The following is a 9,076-nucleotide window of genomic DNA, read 5'->3' as shown; positions in this document are numbered from 1 at the left end:
CTGACATGGGTACCGCTTTCACCTCTCAATTATGGGCATCATTACCGAATCTCCTGGGCGTCACCCTACATTAGACAACGGCCCACAACCCTGCTGCTAATGGAATGGTTGAACGTTTTCATCGCACCCTCAAAACAGCTTTGATGTCCTGCTGCAAGGACTCCAACTGGTTTACTCAGCTTCCCTGGGTCCTCTTGGGACTAAGGACCACTCCTAAAGACGCCCCCGACGTCTCGGCAGCTGAAATGTGTATGACGACCCGTTGGTCGTCCCTTCCGAATTTTTTCCTTCTACAACCTCCTCCAACGATCTCCAGCACATACGTCACGTCGTGAGAAAATTTACTCCATGCCGCCAGACTTACAAGCCCCCAGCGAAGCATCACTTACCGACAGACTTGCACTCTGCAACGCACGTCTTCCTACGCAACGACACTAGCAAGCCACCGCTAACCCCCCCTTACACGGGCCCTTTCCTTGTGATCCGACGCAGTCCGAAAGCATTCCTACTAAACATTCGTGGCAAAGAAGACTGGGCCTCCATTGATCGTCTAAAACCTGCTTATCTCCTGCCAGATCGCCTCTCTAGATCAGGGCGCCCTATTTAACATGTACAGTATGTCATTTTTAGGGGGGGAGCCATGCACCAACCGTGTGTCACACGATCGTAATTAGTTCATTTTGTGTATATATTATGCTTGTATCTTTGCTCTTCCCTCGCATTAAAAAGAGCTTGAATAAACATGTCTGTTTTTCTCATTGGTAACGGTGTCGATTTTGAACATGAAATTTCTTGTTGCCTTGAGCTTTTGTGTATAAAGGAGAGTGTTCTATAATAAACTCACTCAGTTGCTTTCATCCTGTCTTTGAGTCACAACCTTCTCTCGGCCCGTCACACTATTCTCTATTTCAGCCTCATATCCTCCCTCCTGATTTATAATACATCCCATGTCCCTACATTCCTTACTGCTCACCATAGCTTCAATCCTATACACTTTTACTCTCAAACCTACCCTTTTCTAAGTGTTTAGCTACTATAACACCCTTTTCTGTAATTTTTCCTTATTTTCGGCAGTAATCATCAAATCATCTGTGTTTAGCAACTCCTACTTCTCTTCATTTCTGATATGTTTTTTTAACACATCCAAGACAAACACAAATGTAAATAGGCTTATTGCTGACCCCTGTTGTAATCCAACACTAACTTTAAAGGGTTCTGTTTCGCCAAGAGCTGTTATTACTTTTGTCCTTGTACTTTTGTATATCATTTCTACCATTCTAACCAGTTTCTTAGGAACTTTCCTCTTCTTCAAGCACTAAAACCTCACCTCTCTTGGTATATTACCATCAGCCTTCTCTAAATCTACAAAGGCACAGAAGAGCTTCCAGTTTCCCTCTAGTCTCTTTTCCTATAAAGGTGGCATCTACAGTACACTGCCCCTCATGAATCCATACAGATCTTTCCAAATCTTTACAATGTCTCTCAATCTCTTATTTATACCCTATCTGAAAATTTCCAGCCATGTCCTGTTAGTTTAATTCCCATGTAGTTACCTCATCCCATAATTTCACCTTTCTGCTTTAATATAGATTGTCGTACGATTGGACTCTCCTGTTAATTTTGATTTCCTCTTCCATATTGACCTTAATAAATCCATCATTCATTCTTCCTCCTCTGTAGCTATTATCTTGACCATTTAAATGGGGGACTGATGAGCCTGATGCTTTACCAATCTTTATTTTGATTGATGCCCACTTCACTTCTGTATTCCGTATCTCCATATGTGGTCCCTCAATCTTTTGTGTTTCTTCCAGCTCCTCTATTTCATTTTCAGCATTCAGTATTGTTTGGCAGTAGTCGTACATCCTGCAGTATCCCTCCTCCATTTATCATGCCAGCAGTGGTATCCTGACGTGCGTCGCATACATGGGACCCTCTAGCCGCATCCACATTTCTAATATTATCAAGCATGGTTTATTCAGGGTTAAGATGGAAACTGGAAAATAAAGAGTTGTTCTAAAAACTATTTCTTGATAGCAAGTAGTGGAAACAGATCAGATCATTGTTAGTGACAATTGAATTTATAGTAAAATACACAAAGCGGAGGGTGCCAATTTTCTTTTCAACTACTGCTACGGGGATCACCAAGGGGAATCTGACACTGAGATGATGCCATGGGTTTCCATCTCATCCAGTTGTTGGTTGACTTCAGTTTGATATGCATTTGACACCTTACTCAGGTATGTGACTATTGGACGGCCATTCTACGTATATTTATGAAAAGGTATTGATTCATAATAACCTCGAGGTTCCTCTTTTTCAGTAAACATATCACTGTACTCTACTTAATTTTTGGGTAACATTCAAATGATATATTGCAGGTGTCAGTTTAAAAGCAAGGTGTTTTTTAATTGCGCCGGCGTGCTGATCAGGTATTTGATAAGATGGCAACAATCGAAACTACTTTACTGTCCCTCTAAAAAAAAAACTATTTATATATTTTCCGTGGTAAAATTGGCTGATAAGAAAAACTATGGATCACTGCTTTGATCTCTCTATTATCAATTTCTCCTAGCGAATTATAAGATAGGTATTCAATAAAATCTATATGTTGCCACATAATTTTTAATATATTTTAGACATTCCTTCTTCTAATACTTGTGAGGCCTCAATCTTACTATACTGATCACAAACATTTTCAGCTTAGATAGAAATAGATGTTAAAATACCTCCAAAGAGAAGGATTTGACTTCTAAAATTCACAATCAAGTGTCCGGAATGAGTTAGTACATCAATCCCTATGTTACAAATTGCATCTAAACCTACATCGGGAACAAGGAGGAAACTAAGTGTATATTTCTTGGTTAATATCAGAAGACTTGCTACCAAAAGAATTGATAAACACACAAATTATGACCACCCAAAACCTAATATTTAAATTCAGTCTGACTTTCCAATTTAGGCAAGGTAACTTGAGATTCTGCAATTAGAGAAATACATGTACCATTAATAATTCATAATAAGCGAGCGCCACATAGGAACCAACGTTTTGTGATGAGCTAACGAGTTGCTGGTGTTATCATTGAGGCCCTTCCAGTGCCCAAAGATTGTCCAGGCCCTTTGTTGGGGCAGTGTGTCTCCGAGAGTTTCAGCAGCTGTTGTTGCACCTATAGGAATTACTATTTTTGGGGTGCTGGTTGAAATCCTAAGGTTTACTGCTGCTAATTTAGTAGGGGGGAGAAAGACTTTCAGGCTTCACCAGTGATATGATAAGAAGCTGTTGCTCTGTGATTGTGGGCTCAAACACTTCGACACTCCCAAGCATAATGCCACATTCACACACAATTATATCATTGGATGGAAAGAGCAGTGTATTTTATTGTCCGTATTCTTTATTCAGTGGTTTCCTGTCCACCATTCTGTGACAATGCTGTCACTTACTTGAAGTTAATGTGAAAACAGTTGTGACCCTATCATTCTTTTTGAAATTGCATTCTATCTTTCTAGCCTGCTCCAACATTACCCTCTGACGGGCCTCTTCCCTCTGGGCTCCTACTAACAAAACAACTTCTTTGTGGCCCATGGCTCTGTAGTGTCATTGGTTCATACAGCGACTGCAACACGGTGAAAGGTAAAAGTTTCAACATAAGCCATAGGATCAAATGTTCTTTCACTCCTTCTAAGAATGAACTACTTTGCAGGAAGTTGTCTATTTTGCACAAGATTCGAAGAAGAAAATTGTAGAATGTTTAACATCTACCTTTCTTTTTGGCTACTTGAGTATTATAGATTTATTTTTCAGGCGTGAACCGAAAATTGCCTTTCAATTAAAAGTTGAATTCTGGCCATATTCTACTGCCCTAAAACTCTACGTCATAAAACGGATGCTGTCTGGCCTTAGCTTGTATTCTATGTTTGACCACAAGAATCTTTTTGGTATAAGTACAACAAAGTTCAAGCGTCATATGAACCTTTTTATTAAATGCATTAACTGAGCCAAAAATTTGCTCAAACACTGGCTGCGCAAGGACATCATCCCCACCTTGGCCTGCCTTGAGCCCCCATCTTTCATCAATATAATGATGAATCCCTCCTATTGAATCCTATTCGACGAGGACCACTAAGTTTCGGTCTTCTGTACCTTAGAACATTCTGCAATCGCTATCTCTTAACTATTAAAATAAACTCACATTGAAACACGCACTGCTGCACCATACTTCTTTACACAAAAAGTGCCTGAATAATTTATTTATATCTTTCATAGTTGTTTCAGTCAAACTTAAAACACTGGGAGACTGAACTTTGACTATTGATAAACCAGGCAAGCACCTCTGTTCTCAAGCATCATATGACTTCTTTTTATCTGTGTCCCAAAAATAGATAGGGCACTCCAGAAGCTTATTTGTCCCAAACCCCCCTTTTAAGCAGCAGAGTAAAATAATGCTCACCAAGGCTCCTCTTCCGCTCCGTACAACACGGACCTGAAAATACTGAGAATAAAAGGAATACATAACATATACATATATATATATATATATATATATATATATATATATATATATATATATATATATATATATATATATATATATATATATATATATATATATATATATATATGTATATACATGTAAATATATATATATATATATATATATATATATATATATATATATATATATATATATATATATATATATATATATGTGTGTGTATATATACATCTCTCTCTCTCTCTCTCTCTCTCTCTCTCTCTCTCTCTCTCTCTCTCTCTCTCTCTCTCTGTATATATATATATATATATATATATATATATATATATATATATATATATATATATATATATATATATATATATATATATATATGTATATATATGTATATATATATATATATATATATATATATATATATTTATATATATATATATATATATATATATATATATATATATATATATATATATATATATATATATTATATATATAGATAGGTAGATATATACATATATATAATATATGTATATAAGGTATATATATATATATATATATATATATATATATATATATATATATATATATATATATATACATATGTATATATGCATACATATGTGCATATATATACATATAAATGTATATATATATATATATATATATATATATATATATATATATATATATATATATATATATATATATATATACATATATATATGTATATATATATCCATATATACTTTTATATATATATATATATATATATATATATATATATATATATATATATATATATATATATATATATATATATATATATATATATATATATATATATATATATACAAATGTATATATGGATATATATATATATATATATATATATATATATATATATATATATATATATATATATATATATATATATACATGTGTGTGTGTATGTATGTATATATTGAGATAAATAGAACGATAGAAATAGGGATACAATGCCCAACAATAGTGATATAACAAGTAGTTTTGCCAATAAATAGAAATTTTAAAACACTTGAGCCAATACCAAAAGTAACAGTGGGAGAAGTAAAGAAAGCATTATTAGTCATGGAGAAAGGTGAAGAAGCAGAACAAAATAGACTAACAACAGATCTAGTAATAGATGGAGGGAATTTGATAATAACACTCCACATCTTGGAGAAAAATTATTATTATAACAATTCATGAAAATGGTGATACAAAATACCTAAAATATTACTGCCCAATACGTTTACAATCAGTAATATGTACATTATTTACAAAGATCATATTAGGTCGAATAGAAAGACAGCTAGACTTAAATCAACCAAGATAACAGTCAGGTTTTAGAATTGATTTCTCAACATATGGTCATATCCATGTAAATATCAGTTTGGGGGAAAATCAACGAAGTTGCACAAGCCTCTATGCACTGCATTTATTCACTATGAGAAAGCTTCTCGTTCTTTCAAAACTTCAGTAGTAATGAAAACATTCAAAAAATAAGGAATAAATGAGTTTTATTTTTGTACGCCTTAATATATGTAAAAGGTGCAGCGATCCTTAAATATACATAAAGATAGTTTTAAACAAATCGACTGAGAAATGAGTGAGACAGGTAGACCCCATCTCTTTTGAATATTTCTCATTATACAGAGAAGTTTTTAAGAATTCATATTAAGAACATGTAGGAATTAACACTAATTGGGAATACCTTAACAAATTGAAGTTTGTAGATCACAGATTTAATTAGTAAATAATGGGAAGATTTGATAAAAAACAAATGCAAAATATGAATAAAAAAAGGCAGAAATGCAAGACTGTCAATCAAGAAGAGTGAAAGGAAATTAATACTTATTGAAAATGCAGAGAGAACAAATGAGTATTTAGAAATTTTTAATGCATATATGTAATAATGATACACAATAAGTGCTTCCCCAAAGATACGAGACCAAAAGTAAAAGAACATTAACAGTAGGATAGAGAGCTTTTGGTAAACAAAATTAGTTTATGAAAAAAGACCTTTTCTCTAAAAAGAAAAATATTTAATCAAAAGGAATACCAGTATTAACGTATGGCCTAGAAATTTAGAGCCCTACGGAAGGCTTAAAACATAATCTAGTTACACCTCAAATACCTATGGATACAATATCACTACGAGACAAAAAAAAAAAAAAAAAAAAAAAAAAAAAAAAAAAAAAAAAAAAAGAACAACATAGTTTAGAGAACAATCATATGTAGAGGATATTCTATTATTGGCAGGATATGTATTAAGAATGACAGATAATAGATGTACGGAAAGAATAACAGAATGGATCCCAAGAGATTACAAACTAAGCCGGAGAAAGAATATATGATGATAGATTATCTAGCTGAGAAAACTTGCCAGTATAGTTGAGCGTAAAAATACATGCATATATATATATTTCTATATATATATATATATATATATATATATATATATATATATATATATATATATATATATAAATATATATATACATATATATATACATATATATATATATATATATATATATATATATATATATATATATATATATATATATATATATATATATATATATATATATATATATATATGTATATATATATATATGTATATATATATACATATATATACATATATATATATATATGAATATATGTATATATATACTGTGTGTATATATATATATATATATATATATATATATATATATATATATATATATATATATATATATATATATATATATATATATATATATATATATATATACATATATATATATATATATATATATATATATATATATATATATATATATATATATATATATATATATATATATATATATATATATATATATATATATATATATATTCTTTGCAGAGTGAACCCCAGACCCCCCTTGGTCTCCCTTCCATGTCTGTCGGTAGAGCCCGGCAGACTATGGATTCTTTGGAGGCCTGAATGTTACATTTCCCCCTTCCATAAGTTCACTCTTTCTGGATGGAAGGTCGTATGGCATGCTGCCCCATAAGCTTACATCCATACTTTTTCTCTGACTATTGTGTTGCACCCCTATCCCGGCTGCCGGCTTGACAGCCGACAGCCGGGAAGGTAGAGGTTCTCTAATTCATGGCTACTGTCAGTGGCATGGTTTTATTAACTTTGCCGGCCGGCAGTGGAATCACAGCCTGAATTCGCTGGCCGCTACGATTAGCGGCCGGCAGCCGGGTTTCAGTGTTTTCACCCGTCGGCTGGCAATGATTGCCGGCCGGCACACAGTCGCGAATCAACGAGCTGCCGCCTATTAGTTAAAGACAGTATATCTTTGATCTATAAAGGGGTAGTTGCCGGCCGGCACAATAACATGCGATGTACAATAGTTGCTATATTCGTAGTGTAATACACACTGCATTAGTAGAAACTGCTGTACAGAGTTTGTGATAACACTAATGTTCTTCATCATACTTAATGTTATCTTGTACAGCCTTTTTGTAATATTTCAATCCCGTTTATTAAAACTACACATTAAATTTCCGTTTAGGAAATTACATAAGGTATTCTAGTATAGAATTAACCTTAGTTTTAATATTTTGGGAGGTTACAGCAATTGACTGAACAGGAAATACAGGTATGTGTCTTTCCTTCTTTCTTTTATAGCTTTTCTATATAAGCTAAATGTTTCAATATAAGTGAAAGCCTTCACTTGATACCCATGGATTTTTCTTCTCTTTACAGGAGGACCATCCGAAGTGCGGGAGTGTGTTCTGTAATGTCCGCAGTAAGAACTTCTGTGGACATCATTATTGCAGGAGGCACGCAGCATGCACAGCCTCCAGAGGTGTTCTCCGCTATTGGGACGCTCAGGTTTGTACAGTTTGTTCTAACCTGATTACCGAGGCTTTTGACGACCCTAAGTCAACGGAGTCAAGGGATGCTGCTAGGGAAACGTTACAATCCTGGGTGAGGGGTTTTCAGAAAAAACACCTCAGGTCCCTACCTTCCAAATGAGAAGATGAGGGCCTACCTTTTCCCTAAAGCATTGGCTGATGCAATCATCCCCCAGCCTCAGGTGGAAATACCAATTGCCCTGAATCCAGTAGATACTGAAGTCTCAGCCGCCCTTCAAGACATCCAAGTGGACGATAGGATGTCGGAGGTGTCGGATTCTACTGAGAAGGACCTTCTAGGAGAAGGTCAGGAGGAGGAGCTGTTTCAGACTCCTCAAGTAGAAGAGCAAGAAATCGACGAAGTGTCGGTTACGTCGGTTCCGGACACAGAACCGGTTTCTTCTACATCGTCTGCTATCCCAGATGAACTGAGAAGGAATCTTTCTTCCATTGTTGAGATGATCCAATTCAAAGGAAGAATGATGAGAAGGAAGCTGCAATGAAACTGGAGTTACGTAGACTTGCAGCATCACGTGGGCCCCAGAAGCGGCTCACCGTGAAGGATCTTCCCTTGTGCTCGAATATCAATCCTCGGAGGTATGCCGAACACATGCCAATGACAACCGGGGAGATCGTGATCTCAGAAAAGTTGGGAGCAATTT

This window comes from Palaemon carinicauda, chromosome 21, assembly GCF_036898095.1.
Source record: "Palaemon carinicauda isolate YSFRI2023 chromosome 21, ASM3689809v2, whole genome shotgun sequence".
Taxonomy (NCBI): Eukaryota; Metazoa; Arthropoda; class Malacostraca; order Decapoda; family Palaemonidae; genus Palaemon; species Palaemon carinicauda.
This window is presented reverse-complemented; position numbering follows the sequence as displayed.